Genomic DNA, 17,563 nt, shown 5'->3' on the forward strand with positions numbered 1-17,563 from the left:
ACCTACTTGGCAATGACTTTGTCCATCATGATGCACCCCATGAAATGCACCCACACTTTGCCAAGTCTCCAAATTCCCCGAAGTCTGACGGACTTCTTACTTCCCTTTTGGGATCCAAACCTTCTTGGTGCTCTTCATGTTGGAAATGATTTCCTTTGGCACCCAAAAGCGTTTGACCCCATTGTTGGCTTGCTTGTTCACCTTAATAGCCACCACCTTGTCATTTTTCTTCTTCTTCAAGAGATAAGGTGTGGAGGCCTTCTTGTCCACCTTGTTGGTGTAGGTGTTGGAGAGCTTACTTGTTTGCTTTTTCTCCTTCTTTGCTCCTCCCCCATTCTTCACCTTGCACTCATAGGACTTGTGGTCTTCTTTGTGGCACACGTAGCAAACCACGGTTTGTCCTTCATCAAGCTTCTTCACTCCCTTGATGGTGTTAATCTTGATGAAGTTGGGTTTGCTTCGCCTTGCCTTTCACTTGAGTCAAGTCCTTGGTGAGGCGAACTACTTCTTGCTTGAGTTGCTCATTCTCTTTTGCAAGCTCTTGTGTGCATGTATCTACAATCACTTTCTCAACACAAGCTTGGTTGCACAAAGGTGAGTCTAAACATAAATCATTGCAAGAGGTAGATGCATCCTTTTTAATTATGTCATTTCTTTTAGATGCCTTGGTGGGGGTATTTTTGACGGCCTCAAGATTAGCAACTTTATTTGTTAGCTCATCACAATGTTTGCACATGATTTCCATTTTAGCAAGCAAACTTTGATAATCATTTTGTGAGCTAGCTAACTTTTCTTTTAATTTTTTATTTTTCTTTTCAAGTTGCTTATCATTAATTGTGCATGCACTTGTTGTTGCACTAGCCTCAAGTTGCTCAATTTTAGTAGATAGTTCAACATTGAGATTTGCAAAGTTTTCATATTGTTCAAGCAAATTCTTGTATGCTTCTTGTGAACTACCTAGCTCTTCTTTTAAAGTTTTTAGCTTCTTTTGTTGACTAGTGCAAACTTTAGCATATTTAAGATTTTGTTGCACAATTGTATTGTAAGAAGGCAAATCATCATCACTATCACTCTCACTAGAGGATGAGCTTTCGTTACCTCATGCCATAAGGCACACACGAGAAGAGCTTGATGATGAGTGCTTGTGACCTCGCCTCTTGTGATGGTTTTCTTCTTCACTTGAAGAATCATCCCATGACCTTATTGTTGTGAGGGCTTTGTTCTTGCACGCTTTCTTCTTTGTCTTGGGTGTGGGCTTGTTTGGACAAACTTCCACAAAGTGCCCCAACTCGCCGTATCCATAGCATCCCCTCTTTCTTTGCTTGTTTCTTTGATTAGTGAAAATGAGGTCTTGAATTTGGAGGGCACACCCTTGACATTGAGCCTTATGATCATCTTCTCCACCTTTTTGATAAGTTTGATTGATTCTTCATCAAGGTTGGAGGTGGAGGAGGAAGATTGATCATCATCACTTGATTCTTGTTCATCATCATCATCATCCTCATCTTCTTCTTCTTCACTTGAGGAGCTTGAGCTTGAGCTTGACTCAACTTTCTTGCCCTTCATCTTTTTCTTTTCGCTACAAGCGAGAGCTTTGCCTTTGCTTGATGAAGATGCTTCTCCTTGACCCATCTTACGTGACATTTCAAATGCCACTAGCTTGCCAATGACAATGTCTGGGGACATGGTGCTCAAGTTCTCCATGTTGTGAAGGATGGTGATGATGCTTGCATATTTCTTTTGTGGTAGAATGGAGATGATCTTCCTTACGATGTCTGCATCATCTAGCTTTAATAATCCTATTGAATGGAGCTCATTTATAATTAGATTCAATCGAGAATACATATCATGAACAAGCTCATCATCATTCATAGCAAAGGAATCATAATTTTGCTTGGCTAGACAATGTTTTTGCTCACGGACATTACTTGTGCCGTCATGGAGCTCTTGGAGTTTTAACCAAATTTCATGTGCCGTATTTAAGGTGAACACTTGGTTAAACACATCCATGCTAAAGGATTCAAACAAGCAATTCTTAGCTCTAGCATTGAAATGCATTTCTTTTTCGTCATTCTTTGTGGGGTTTTTAGGATTCTTGATGGGTTTCATCCCATCACGAGTGACTCTCCATACACCCAAATCAACCACCTCAAGGTGGCAAGCCATTCTAGCTTTATAGTATGGAAAGTTAGTGCCGTCAAATTGTGGAGGCGTAGCGGTATCCATCCCAACCACTCTACAATAGCGTCGGCTCAATGGTCCAAATATGAGCCAACCAGCTCTGATACCAATTGAAGGGACCGTGACACCTAAGAGGGGGGGGTGAATTAGGCAACTTAAAATTCTAACTCTAAACTATGGCCTCTTTTTCTACTCCTAGCAAAACCTATGCAATAGATAAGCTATCTAGATGTGCAACTATGATTTTGCTAGTGTGTTGCTATCTCTACCGCAAACGTAGTAAAGTAATCAATGTAAATGCGGAAGCTAAAGAGCAAGGTAGAGATATGCAAACTCCCGTCGATGACTCTGGTATTTTTACCGAGGTATCGAGAAGCACGCAAGCTTCCCCCTAGTCCTCGTTGGAGCCCCTCGCAAGGAATCCCTCGTAAGGGCCAAGCTCCCGATCGGGTAACTCTGTGGATAGCCTCGGGCCTTCCCCACGCGCAAGTGGGTCTCCGATGTACCTTCCAGCAAGCCTCTCCCGGATGCTCCCCACCGTCTTCACTATCAAGCTTCTGGCCGAAATGCCGCGGGCCTTGTTCCCTCTGGTACACGGTGGCGGCCACACCACAAACGCGGTTGGTGTGATCTCGCAAGACTTCAAGCCCCTCCGATGTACAACACTTGTGCTCGCAAGCACCGGGTGGTAAGAGGTATGCAAACCTCACTTAAACACTAGGCCTAAACCTAGAGCAAGCGCATAAGCGGTGGTCTAATCAACCTAAGCACTTCGCAAAGTACCTACGCTAATCACCTGATGAAACACTAAGCACTATGCAAGTGGAGATCACTCAAATGGTGTATCAACACCCTTGGTATGTTTCCTCGCATCCAGTCGCCTGTCTGCCGAGCCATCGGTCCAGCGTCCGGTCGCGCTTCCAGCGTCCAGTCGCCTCTGCGAGCTTGTTTCTTCGCGATCTTGCGTACGGCTTGGTTCCTATCTTCATGCTTGGACTTTGCTTGATATCTTGGGTCTTTTCTTGTGCTCCTAAGGTCTTGCTTAAGGTGTTGATTATCGAATCATCATGTCGCCTTCGTCCAAGTCACGTCTTGCACCCTGTTGGACTACAAAACAAACACTTGCAAATTCATTAGTCCAATTTGGTTGTGTTGGTCATCAAACACTAAAATCCAAAGTAAATGGGCCTAGGGTCCATTTTCCTTACATGCCATCTTGCTAATGATCCCCTCGGTTTTTGGATATTTGTGCTCGCGGTCCATTGCGTAATTCACAGATTATGTCTTCTTCTTTTAAAAGCGTATTTTGTTCGGTTGACTTCAAAAGTACGTTTTCATCTATTTACAGTTTTGCCACTAATTTTATTTTAGCCATAAAATCTCTGTTTTAACTCCGATTTGACCCGTTCAATTTGCATTAGGTTCGTAATTTCATAATATACATGTTCATACTACTATTAGATATGTTTTCAACCTTTAAAATTTAAGGTTAGATTTAATCTATTATTTCAATAAAGGGAATCTTGTTTATTTTATATCTTCTATGTTTTAGCTCCGAATTGACCCATTCAAGTTGAGCTAGATTCATTACAACGAGATCTATGCGTTAGTAACAATGTTTATCATGTCACTACTTCTGAGATTTCATGGTTTAAAATCTAATTTGAATAATAATTATGTAACTGGATTTTATAAATAAAATATGATTTGTTTTACTTTAGTTTTATAATTCAAATCTAAATTTGGCTTGATTCAATTTATATTATTTATAAAATATCTTATATATATGAATTTATATGGTTAAAATAAATGAAACCTGTAGTTTTCTTTTTCACGTATAAAGCAAATCTTTCGGTAGTTGTATCTTTTCAACCGTAGCTCCGATTAGAGTGATTTTCGTGTCTGTGTGTTCGTAGCGAGACGTAGATTCGCTTTACAAACTTTTTATCTTGATTTTATGTTTGTTGTACTATTCTAATTTAGATCTATTGTTTGCTTCATGTATGATTGCATGGATGCTTGTGTGGTGCTTTATGATCATGTCTAGTCGATGAGCTTTTATGTGATTGATCAAGAAGGAGTTCTATTGAAGGTTTGGACTAGAAGAAGGATCTGAGTTTAAGGCAAGTATAGCATGTGATCTTCCTTGTTGTCCTATACACCTTTAATTATCTAATTCATACTGGATGTGTCTACCTTGATTACCACTAAGGATTTCCTAGTACCTTGTACCTTGTACCTTGTTCCTTGACACCTTTGGGTTATTGTATTGGTTAGTATGATGCTAGTGCTCAACTACTACCATGATCTTGTAACTTGACTAATGGTATATGCAATGAACATTAAAAGATGATTTTTAGCAACATGGAACAAGGGGGCTAGAGCATTGGGCTATTTTATGGTGCTCTAATTCCTCTTCCTAAGGACTTATCTGTAAGCGATTATCCAGGACTTACAGTACAACCATGAGGACTATATGGCTCTGGTCTCAGTCTAGTACCTTGCTCTTTCTAGTTTGTAGCAGTTTACCGAAAGGGCAAGAGCGCCATACTAGGCTGGGTATGAGCCTCATCCCCAGGGTGTGTACTATGCTGCGTGTATAAGTGCCACTTCTAGAGATGACTCCATAACACTTGGGAGATGGAATCCTTAGCGGTTGCTCCTTATTAGAATGACTGGGGAAAAGCTTCATAGTGTACCCTGCCTGCTCACCTTGGAAGTGTTTTGAGAGTTGCAAACCCGGGCATATGGGTATCACAACTCATAGTAAAAGTGTACAACCTCTACAGAGTGTAAAACTGGTAATCAGCCGTGCTCACAGTCACGAGCGGCCTTGGAACCCTTACGGAATAGATGATGAACACTAATGATATGGATGATGAAGATGCTCACTAATGGTTAATTGTTTATGATATTCATTATTCATGTTTACCTGATCATGTGTTTATAGGCTTGTGATAAACTTGTTGCCTCCCAATTGCTAAAAGTTGACTCATTAAAAACTAATCTCAGTTAAACCAGTATCAACCTTTTGAGCCTCATAAACCTCATGTTGTATTTGTTGAGTACGACATGTACTTACGCTTGCTTTACTTTTTAAATCTTTGAAAAAATCCCGGATGGGTACCAGATTGCTAGAGTTTGGAGCAATTAGGCTTGTGATCAACCAGTCAGTTATCCCTATGGAAGTGGAGTCTTCACCCAAAGATCGGAGTTGTCTTTTTCACTGTTTGCTGTCTAAGATTATATCCTTTATACTAAGTACGTTATATATTGAGCATTGTCTTTTGATATTACCCTTATTTGTAGCTATATGTGAGATTTAACTTTCTAGGCTCACATATTGTGCGTATCTGGTTTTATTCTTAAAACCAGGCGCTACACTATTATTATTATTACTATTATTGTTATTAGTATTATTATTATTACTATTATTATTACTATTACTATTACTATTATTCGGGTGTGGAAGATGTAATTGGATATATTTATTTATTTTAATTTTAATAATATTGAAATCTAATATTCTGGTTGTTACCCATGACCACGGATATCCAACATCTCATCATCATTTTCATCATTATCATCATCAGATATCTGTATATTTGTTGATGGTAGTTAACAACCATTATAAACCGTCAATATAACATGTATAAAGGCATAAATATAATCACCAATGAAGGTTTAGGGGTTTAAACTAACAAATTCCATGAGTTTTGGTGAATCTGTATTTTCTGCAGGGTTTATTTAGAAAACCGTCAAGGTGGACTTACATGTCAGATTTAATTGCACTTATCCACAGTGAAACGGACATAAGAAGGTTCTAGAAGACTCGAGAGGACTCCACACCAAAGCGGAGGGCAAGAGGCTGCCAAGTGGGGCCGCCTAGCCCCACTTGCTGGCTGCTTGGCCCCAAGGCCCACCTATTAGCCTCCACGTTGCAATATTGGTTCTCCACTACCACCTAGGTTGCATCTACGCCGTTCTTTAAGTCAGTTTGATTAAGGGCTCACGTTGGACGCTCTGGCCTATATATATCAGTCTCTGCCCCCTTGAAGCAGATAAGTCATTTGAGAAGACATAAACCCTAATCATTCTCAGAGCTTCACCATATTCTTGGGCATAGCTAGTTAAGCTCAGTCTAGAGGGAGGCAAGCAGGCTTCTCTTGGATTCTCGATCTTGTCAAGAGCGTGGTTCGGTATAATCTTTGTACCCCATCTCTTTTGTATCTCCATTACTTTTATATGTTAGTTACAATTGTTATGATAATATTAGTATTCATCTTATTCATGTTCTTTGTTATAATGTTCATCGTCTACTTTAGTTATATGCTTAGTATAGCTAGTTTATCATTATATCCATGCATAAGTTCGTATAGCACTCGCTCCGCTACGCATGGGTTGAGTGGTTGACATTGTGTAAGCGTGGTGCTTATACATTATTTACTTGCAGATACACCCTTTATTCTAGGCATTGAGTCCTTTGTAGTCCACTCCCTGAATATAGGCACACGTAAGGTCCGGTTATGAAGGAAGGGCAAGCTCTATTCTTAATCTTCCTTAGTAATATCCCTTATGTGTAGATGAGTACTAGGTGTAATTGCACTAATCAATGTATGCTTTGACTTGTAATTAAGAATAACTTAGGAATTATTCCTCTAATATTCTACCTGACTATGCTAATGCCATAGAAAGGAGTACTCTGAGTGATTCATCATTATTATTGATCAATACTTGTCATATATATATATATATATATATATATATATATATATATATATATATATATATATATATATATATATATATATATATATCTTATCCTATGACTTACCCTTGTTATGAGTGGAATATTGGTTATGGTTTACTTTTCCTTCAATAGTATAAGTTATCAATACATGTCTATGCTAGACCTTCCTTGTGGTAAAAATATAAATAACGATACTTGGAATACTCTCAGGTAAAATGCTACAATAGTATATTATCTATGCGCTTGTAGATTCTTTTCATTCATATATTTATTTATTCTTCCTAGTCACATAAAATGATAAAGAACTACTTAGTATTATTCTAGTAGTAGTGCTATGTAGTACCAATAAGCATTCCTGGTGCTGTTACTAGAGGCTAGATTTAAAACTCTATTCTTAGTAGCGACACTAAGAAATGTCAACAAGCATCTCTGGCATCATCACTAAGGATGACAACCTAGTAAAGTAATCTTAGGAGATATTGGTTTATAATAGGTGACAACTAAACAAGTGACAAGTTAATAAATACCAACAAGCATTTTTGGCGTCGTTGCCGGGGAAGGTAGCTAGGCAAAGAAAGTATTGATAAACTTATACATATTGATGTGATTGAAGATAACCATTGACCTCTGCTCAAACAGACTTACCCTTGTTTTGTCTACTTGTGTATCTTATGCAGGGTAATGTATGACCGATTTTGATCTTCCGACAAACTACGTTGAAGATTTAGAAGCATTAATCATGAGAACTAGAGCTAAACTCAAGAAAGTTCTAGCTTTAAAGTCGGAAGACAACCATATAAGATGAAGCTTAACACCTAAATTTGAAGTCATGGCTAATAGGACTCTCTATGAATTCTCTACTCCAACTACGGCCAACATCCGTACTGGACCGATAGTTAATGTTAGAGATAATGGATTCGAGCTCAAGCCAGCTCTCATCAACATGGTGCAAGAAAACTAGTTTTGTGGGAAGGCACATGAAGATGCGAGTGCACATCTCTAACACTTTCTAGAAATCTGTAGCACTTTCACCATCAAAGGAGTAACCCAAGATGTCATATTACTTTGTCTCTGCCCATTCTCACTCTTGGGGAAGGCCAAGCAATGGTTCTACACCAACAAGGATAGAAATACTACATGGGATAACTGCTCCACTACTTTTCTAACAAAGTTCTTTACTACAGGCATGACCAATGCTCTATGTGGGAGAATTTCAAGCTTTCAGCAATAACATGATGAATCTGTCCCTAAGGCATGGGAACTCTTTCAAGATTATATTATGGAATGTCCTCATCATGGGATGGAGAATTGGCTACTCATACAGACTTTCTACTATGGGTTGACCAACAGTACCCATGAGACTATGAATGTTGCTGCTAGAGGTGCATTCCTATCACTCACCATACCAGCTGCAACAGCTCTTGTGGAGAAGATGGCCTCCAATCAAGGTTGTAATGAAGAACATGTTCAAACCCGCAATAGGGGTGGAGGTATGCATCAACTCAAGGAGGTAGACATGCTATCTGCCAAGATGGACCTGCTGATGAAGAAGCTTGAAGATCAAGCCAATGAGAAGCAAGAAGTTATGCATATTCATGATTCTCGCATGACATGTGAAGTATGTGGAAACACTAGGCATTCAGGGAACAACTGCCCTAAGACCCATGAGGATGTGAACTCTATTAATAACAACAACTACTTTCATCCTCAATAGAATCAAGGATGGAACCAACAACAGAGACCCAACTACCAAGGTAACTATCAAGGTAATAATTTTAACAATTTCAATCAACCACCCTTGAGATAATTAATTGCTGGCCAATCCAAACTTATGGAGGGGTTATCTAGAAAGGTAGCTTCCAATGATAAAATTCTAGAGAACATAAATAATAGAATGAATAGCTTTGCTTCTGCCATTAAGAACCAGTATAACTTTAATAATATGATAGAGTCACAAATAGCTCAGCTGGCTGTTGCTGTTCCTCTGTCCGATAAAGGTAAGATTCTAGGGCAACCGGAAGATCTAGAAAACACAAATCTTATTGATATTCACAATACAGCATACTACTATACAACCATTGACAGGAAGGTGGATAGACTATATCTTGCTGGAAAAAGAAGAGCGATCTAGGAAGACCTGTCACCCCCATCGCCATTGGACCTCACATTTTCCAAAAAGCTATCTGTGATTTCGGAGCAAGTGTCAACATCATGCCTAAGGTAATTTATGATCAAATTAATGGAGATACTTTGTTGTACACTAATATGTGTTTGCAGTTTATAGATCAGTCACTCTGCTACCCCAAGGGAGTTCTTGAAGGTGCCATTTTTCTAGTGGGACAATCTTATGTTTCTGTAGACTTTGTGGTTCTAGAAATAGGTGGAGATATAAGGGCACCCATTATTTTGGGCTGACCTTTTCTAAGCACTGCTAAAGCCATCATCTACATGGACAGTGCCAAGATCTGCTTCACAATCTAGGATAGAAAGGAGAAGTTTTCTTTTAAAAACTGCATCTTGCAATCTCCTAGACATCCACAAATGTGTACCTGCCCGAAGAGACAACAGTGACCAAGAAAAAGAATAATAGGAGAAGGAGGAAGAACAAGTACAGGCAGCCTCAAGAAGAATCAGTCAACATGATTAAGACACTTCGATCAGAGTACGACCACCTACTCGCTTCACCATTCCTTGCTAAGAAGGATGACCCAAGTGTACCAATGATTGAGTGTACCATTGGACAAAGAATCTTCTAGAAGACCTTCTGTGACATTGGGTTGGGTATCAACATAATGTCCAAGGTAACGTATGAATATTTATTTGGTGATGAACCTTTGTTCCCTACATATATGCGATTACAGATGGCAGACCAATCAATTAGATTTTCAGAGGAAATAGCAAAAGATGTTATGGTAAGGATACATGATCACTATGCCCTTGCCGACTTCACGGTTCTAGACATGGGAGAAGAAGAAGATGATACACCCATCATTCTTGGAAGACCGTTCCTTAACACTACCAACACAATCATCTACATTAGATCTGGACAAGTTCACTTCTAATTCCCTAGAGAAAAGGTATGCTATTATTTTAATAGTTATACCACTTATGAGTAGCCAAAGATGACCCACTCTAGGATGAGACGTCGATCATCCCAATGTCGAAAGAATAAATCCCAAAGAATGGATGGGAGGAAGATGAGGAACCTGAAGGAGTTGTAAAAGATGAACCCGCTCTACCAAAGTCAAATCCACAGACCAAGTAGGTATGGAAATAAAAGGTGACATCACCATTAGAGACACCGTCACAAGATGTGCAACCATCTAGGTCTCCATCGTTGAGACCGGATATTGCACCTGAAGAGTGAAGACCTTTTCTCTAGCCAAGTCATGTCCGGAGGACTCAAAAATCCAAACCCTAGCCATGAGGTAACATCGGTAGTTATCTATATTTACTTTTTAGTATTGCATGAATTATTTTTCACTTTTAGCAGGTTTACTCTTCTACGTTAGTATTGCATTAGTAGAAAGAAAATAAAAATTACATCATTGCATCACTAAAGCCTAAAGCCCCATGTGAATAAATCTATGGTGTAAAGGCATATAGGAATATTCACCATGGTGGCATAAAAATAAAAATACCATACATACATATTTTCTACATTATGTAAATAAGAAAATCCAAAAATATTAAATAGACATCCTGCTAGAACTTTGCTAATTAGAAAATCTATCTAAACCTCTAAGGACAACAAATCTCTGACTGGCTGACCGCTAACCCCTTATCCTAATCTGTGCCATGAGTTTTGGTGCCCTTGTTGGAGTATTTTCCAGGATCATCAAGAGTAAAGCCATCCATCCGAAGTACATTTTCTCAAACTATCGCTACACCCGCTACATAAGGAACACAACTTCTGGACGGGTGAGAAAGACTTCTGCTGGTAGACTCACTCTAAGAAAGACCACAACAACATCCATCTTGGGGGAGGAGCACCTCCCATGTATCTAGCTAAGTATTTCTATTGGTTCTATTATTTTTAAGTTTGCTTCATATTTGCTAAAGAAATAAAAAGACGCATAACAAACTACAGCAAAATAAAAATTTATCTTAGCTAGTTATATATATATATATATTAAAGGTGTGATCTTAAATTATGAAAAACAAAATAAAAAGTGTGTCTAGTGTAAGGAAAATGGACCCTAGACTCATTTACTTTGGATTTTGGTGTCTGATGACCAACACAACCAAATTGGACTAATGAATTTGCAAGTGATTATTTTGTAGTTCAATGGGGTGCAAGACATGACTTGGACAAAGGCGAAGCACAAGAGAAGACTGAAGATATCAAGCAAAGTCCAAGTATGAAGATAGGAACCAAGCCGGACGTAAGATCACGAAGAAATGAGCTCGTAAAGGTGATCGGACGCTGGACCGGACGCTCCGATCAAGAGGCTTGGCAACAGCAGGCGTCAGCAGTAGCGACCAGACGCTGAGTACTGAAATTGATCGGACACACTGATGGTACTGTTCATCATCACTAGCAACACATTCAGTACTGACCGGATGCTGGCGGCAAATCGACCGGATGCTGGACTGTAGTGTCCGATCGAGTACAGAAAGGTTCTAGAGCAGCGAAATTGCGACTGGACGCATTCAGTGGCATGTGACCGAACGCTAGCAGCATCCAATCAGTTGATCACTACTCTAACAGTCAGGACAACCGGACACGTCCGGTCAGGATGAAAGCAACATCCGATTAGTATTACTCCTTAGCAACGTCCGGAGTCGTCGATGTTAGTCTGCATATCTCTACCTTACTCTTTAGCTTCTGCATTTACATTGTTTGTATTACTCTTTTTGTGATACAGATAGCAACACACTAGCAAAACTATAGTTGCACACTTAGATAGTTTATCTTTTGCATAGGTTTTGCTAAGGGTAGAAAAAGAGGCCATAGCTTAGAAGTAGAATTTTAAGTTGCCTAATTCACCCCCCCCCTCTTAGGCGTCTCGGTCCCCTTCAAGTGGTATCAGAGCCAGGTTGGCTCAATTTGGACCTTTGGCTTAACCGTCGTTGAGCCAATGCTATTTAGAGTGGTTGAGATGGATACCTCTAGGCCTCCACACTTTGACGGCACTAACTTCCCATACTATAAAGCTAGAATGGCTTGTCACCTTGAGGTGGTTGATTTGGGTGTTTGGAGAGTCATTCGTGATGGGATAAAACCCATTAAGAATCCTGATAAACCCACAAAGAGTGAAGAAAAGGAAATTCATTTTAATGCTAGAGCTAAAAATTGCTTGTTTGAATCTTTTAGCATGGATGCATTTAACTAAGTGTTCACTTTAAATACGGCACATGAAATTTGGTTAAAACTCCAAGAGCTCCATGATGGCACAACTAATGTCTATGAGCAAAAATATTGTCTAGCTAAATAAAATTATGATTCCTTTGAAATAAATGATAATGAGCTTGTTCATGATATGTATTCACTTTTGAATCTAATTATCAATGATCTCCATTCAATAGGATTAACAAAGCTAGATGATGCAGACATCATGAGGAAGATCATCTCTGTGCTACCATAAAAGAAATATGCAAGTATCATCACCATCCTTCTCAACATGGAGGACTTGAGCACCATGACCCCGGCCATTATCATTAGCAAGATAGTGGCATTTGAAATGTCATGCAAGATGGGTCAAGAAGAAGCCTCCTCATCAAGCAAAGGCAAAGCTCTTGCATGTAGCAAGAAAAAGAAGATGAAGGGCAAGCAAGTGGAGACAAGCTCAAGCTCAAGCTCCTCAAGTGAAGATGAAGAAGAAGAGGAGGATGATGATGAAGATTCAAGTGATGATGATCAATCTTCCTCCTCCACCTCTGACCTTGATGAAGAATCAATCAAACTTATCAACAAGGTGGAGAAGATGATCCAAAGGCTCAATGTCAAGGGTGTGCCCATCCAAATTCAAGATCTCACTTTCACAAATAAAAGAAATGAGCAAAGAAAGAAAGGATGCTATGGATATGACGAGTTGGGGCACTTTGTGGAAGTTTGTCCAAACAAGCCCACATCCAAGATAAAGAGGAAGGTGTGCAAGAACAAAGCCCTTACATCAATAAGGTCATGGGATGATTCTTCAAGTGAAGAAGAAGACCATCACAAGAGGCTAGGACGCAAGCACTCATCATCAAGCACCTCACATGTGTGCTTATGGCACGAGGTAACAAAAAGTCTATCCCTAGTGATAATGACAATAATAGTAATAGTGATGATGAGCTACCTTCTTATGATAAAATTGTGTAAGAAAATCTTAACTTTGCTAAAGTTTGCACTAGTCAACAAAAGAAGCTTGAAAAACTAAAAGAAAAACTAGATAGCTCACAACAAGCTTATGCTACTTTGCTTGAACAATATGAAACTTTTGCCAATCTTAATATAGAGCTATCTACTAAAGTTGAGCAACTTGAGGCTAGTGCAACAACAAATGCATGCACAATCAATGATGAGCAACTTGTAAAGAAAAATGAAAAATTAAAGAAAAAGTTAGCTAGCTCACAAGATGCTTATAAAAGTTTGCTTGCTAAAATGGAAACTATGTGCAAACATTGTGATGAGCTAACAAATAAAGTTTCTAATCTTGAAGCCATCGGTTCAACCCCCACCAAGGCATCTAAAAAGAAAAGTTCTACCTTTAACATGACTAAAAAGGATACTTCTACTTCTTGCAATCTATGTTTAGACTCACTCTTGTGCAATCAAGTTTGTGTTGAGAAAGTTGTTGTAGATACATGCACACAAGAGGTTGCAATGGAGAATGAGCAACTCAAGCAAGAAGTGGGTCGCCTCACCAAGGACTTGACTCAAGTGAAAGGCAAGACAAAGCAAATCCAACTTCATCAAGATAACACCATCAAGGGAGTGAAGAAGCTTAATGAAGAACAAATTGTGGTTTGCTATGTATGCCTCAAGGAAGGCCACAAGTCCTATGAGTGCAAGGTGAAGAATGGGGGAGGAACAAAGAAGAAAGAGAAAAAGCAAACAAGCAAGCTCTCCAACACCTACACCAACAAGGTGGACAAGAAGGCCTCCACACCATACTTGTTAAAGATGAAGAAAAATGACAAGGTGGTGGCCATCAAGGTGAACAAGCAAGCCAACAATGGGGTCAAACGCTTTTGGATGCCAAAGGAGATCATTTCCAACATGAAGAGCACCAAGAAGGTTTGGATCCTAAAAGGGAAGTTGAGAAGTCTAATGGACATTGGGGAATTTGGAGACTTGGCAAAGTGATGTGTGCATTTCATGGGGTGCATCATTATGGACAAAGTCATTGCCAAGTGGGTTAGTGAATACTATGGACCCAAATTCTCCTTCCCATGTTAGATAACTAGATGTAATTTCTTTCAATTTGTATTTCCTACAAGTGGTATTTCTTTCAAATTGGTATCTTTTAGCATCTAGTTCCTTTTCATGCCTAGGTTTGCATTTGCATGCTTATATTTCTTGTCATGCATACACTAGGTATATCTTATGGTAGGCTTGCTCGGTTTCATTCTTAACCCTTGGAGCAAACCTACATGGTTTAAAATTATTTAGGAGCATGGCACATAGCTTGTTTTACATTTGTTCATCTAATATGTGCCAAAGTCCAAAATGGTAGATAATTTCTCCTGAATATCACCTTCGAAAATGATTCTCACATTCATGTGATGTCATCTTTCAAGTGGTATGGTTGATTCTAAAATCAATGTGCATGTTTCCTACAAGTATTCGATACTTGTGTGCACAAATTTAGGGGGAGGTTACTCTACAAGTTGGATGCTTTGAGACTAACACCTTTTTAAGCTTATCATGTGTGTAGTAGTCTCATTGCAAGGAAAATGGAGTCCCCATAGTTAAGCATCTTACTTCAAATATCCACCATCTATTGCAAAGTGGTAGAAATCAAATTGGTTTCCACATGTGGTATTTCTAAACCAATATCACCATGTTGATTTCAATTTGATATTTATATGCTTTCTTCATGCATTATATAGATTAAACTCCCTTGAGCATTAATTTGCTAATTATGCATAAACTACATTCTCTATCATATGTATACATACATTTAGGGGGAGCTTAGTCTATGTAATGTGAGAGTCAAATTTTGTGACCTATTCCACTCCACATACAAAGGATCACAAAGTTTGACCCTCTCTTGTGCTACTAATGTCTTCCTTTTTGGTATTTGATTCCAAAGGGGAAGAATTTAAAGGACCAAAAGCAAGCATTAATTTGTAGGACCAAAAGCACGATCATAATAATTTACAAGTGGTAATGGTCTACAAGTGGTAATGGTCCGAGAAAGGGAGAATAGTGGATTATGGATTAGTCTATGTAATGGAGAGAATTTGTATGACCAAAAGCAAGGCTTAAATCCATAATATCACATGGGGACATTTGCAGGGGCAAGATAAGTTTTCAAGTGCTATCTTTTCGTCTTACAAGTAGTATCTTTTAGCATCATATAACCTTGCCCCTTGCATTGCATCCTAGCAAGTAGATAGTTTTTTTTAAATTCCAAATTTTTATTATTTGCTTGCTTTGGTCGTGTTATCATCAATCACCAAAAAGGGGGAGATTGTAAGAAAAATGGACCCTAGGCCCATTTACTTTGGATTTTGGTGTTTGATGACCAACACAACCAAATTAGACTAATGAATTTGTAAGTGATTATTTTGTAGTTCAATAGGGTGCAAGACATGACTTGGATGAAGGTGAAGCACAAGAGAAGACTCAAGATATCAAGCAAAGTCTAAGCATGAAGATAGGAACCAAGCCGGATGTAAGATCACGAAGAAACGAGCTCATAGAGGTGACTAGACGCTGGACCGGACGCTGGCGGAAAGCGACCAGACGCTTTGATCAAGAGGCTCGGCAATAGTAGGCGTCAGCAGTAGTGATCGGATGCTGAGTACTAAAATTGACTGGCAACACACTCAGTACTGACCAGACGCTGGCGGCAAATCAACCGGACGTAGGACTGCAGCGTCCGATCGAGTACAGAAAGGTTCCAAAGTGGCAAAATTGTGACCGGACACGTTTAGTGGCATGTGACCGGACGCTGGCAGTGTCCGATTAGTTGATCGCGGCTCTAACGGTCATGGCGATTGAACGCGTCTGGTCAGGACAAAAGCAGCGTTCGGTTAGTAGCAGAAAAGCAGGATTTCATCTCCAATGGCTAAGGGAACATATCTAGGGTGTTGATATATCATTTTAGTGATCTCTACTTGCATAGTGCTTAGTGATTCATTAGGTGATTAGCATAGGTGCTTTACGAAGTGCTTAGGTTGATTAGACCACCGCTTATGAGCTTGCTCTAGGTTTAGGCCTAGTGTTTAGTGTGTTTTGCATACCTCTTATCACTCGGTGCTTGCACACACCATTGTTGTATATCGAAGGGGTTTGTAGTCTTGTGAGATCATACCAACCGTGTTTGTGGTGTGGCCGCCACCGTGTATCGGAGAGAACAAGGCCCACGGCGTTTCGGCCGGAAGCTTGATAGTGAAGACGATAGGGAGCATTCGGGAGAGGCTTGCCAAGAGGCACGTCGGAGAACCACTTGCGCATGGGGAAGGCTCGAGGCTATCCACGGAGTTACCCGACCGGGAGCTTGGCCCTTGTGAGGGATTCCTTGCGAGGGACTTCAACGAGGACTAGGGGGAAGCTTGCGCGCTTCTTAATACCTCGGTAAAAATACCAGAGTCTTCGATGGGAGTTTGCATATATCTACCTTACTTTTTAGCTTCCGCATTTACATTATTTGTATTACTCCTTTTGCGGTAGAGATAGCAACACACTAGTAAAACCGTAGTTGCACACTTAGATAGTTTATCTTTTGCATCGGTTTTGCTAAGGGTAGAAAAAGAGGCCATAGCTTAGAAGTAGAATTTTAAGTTGCCTAATTCAACCCCCTCTTAGGCGTCTCGGTCCCCTTCATCTAGTTTTCTATTTTTAAGAGATGAATAAATAAATGGGCTCTGAGGATTGTCTCTTAAATAGAAATAATGAATAGTTTCTCTATCGTAATTCCTTTCAAGTACCTAGTTTTCAGCCTTGAATTCTCCCAAATTTTGGATACGACTGTTTTGATATAAGAATTTACTCTGAACTTTAAACTCGTGGGTAGCATATGCTTATCTAAGTCTAGGTAATTGACTGATGTGATATAAGAAGGTCTGAGCTGCTGTTTATCTTGTTCCAAGTGACACTAAAGTTCTAGAGATTTATCTTTTGAAAAAAAATATAAAAATCCTACATGATGAGCTCCTATATGACAAAGCTTGAATTCCTACTAGAGCCATATATGATATTTAGATTAGGAAAACTTCCACTCATATATATGCTGCTTGTTTTGCATTGAGTTTAGTCAAGCTTTGTTGACCCTTATGAGAGGTTTGTCATGCTCTTAAAATCAAGATCACGTACACACCACCCAAATATGCACTACTCCTACACTAGGGTAGGCGCAATAACATGCCATTCCATCTAGATCCACCCAAAAATGTTTTACTCCTACACTGGGAGTAAACACCAAAAATATTCTTCATAGGAATTTCCACCAAATAAATTCTCTAAATTCTTGTTGC

At 39.4% G+C, this 17,563-nt stretch overlaps 1 non-coding gene across 1 annotated transcript; it reads right to left on the bottom strand.

Annotated features, from left to right (window-relative positions):
- Positions 1-8,124: 8,124 nt before the first annotated feature.
- On the bottom strand, positions 8,125-8,233 carry LOC136553020 (small nucleolar RNA R71). Its single transcript, XR_010782927.1, has one exon. It is a non-coding gene; the product is annotated as a small nucleolar RNA R71 (small nucleolar RNA).
- Between the last annotated feature and the right edge of the window lie 9,330 nt (positions 8,234-17,563).

This window comes from Miscanthus floridulus, chromosome 4 (assembly GCF_019320115.1).
Source record: "Miscanthus floridulus cultivar M001 chromosome 4, ASM1932011v1, whole genome shotgun sequence".
In the NCBI taxonomy this organism is placed as follows: Eukaryota; Viridiplantae; Streptophyta; class Magnoliopsida; order Poales; family Poaceae; genus Miscanthus; species Miscanthus floridulus.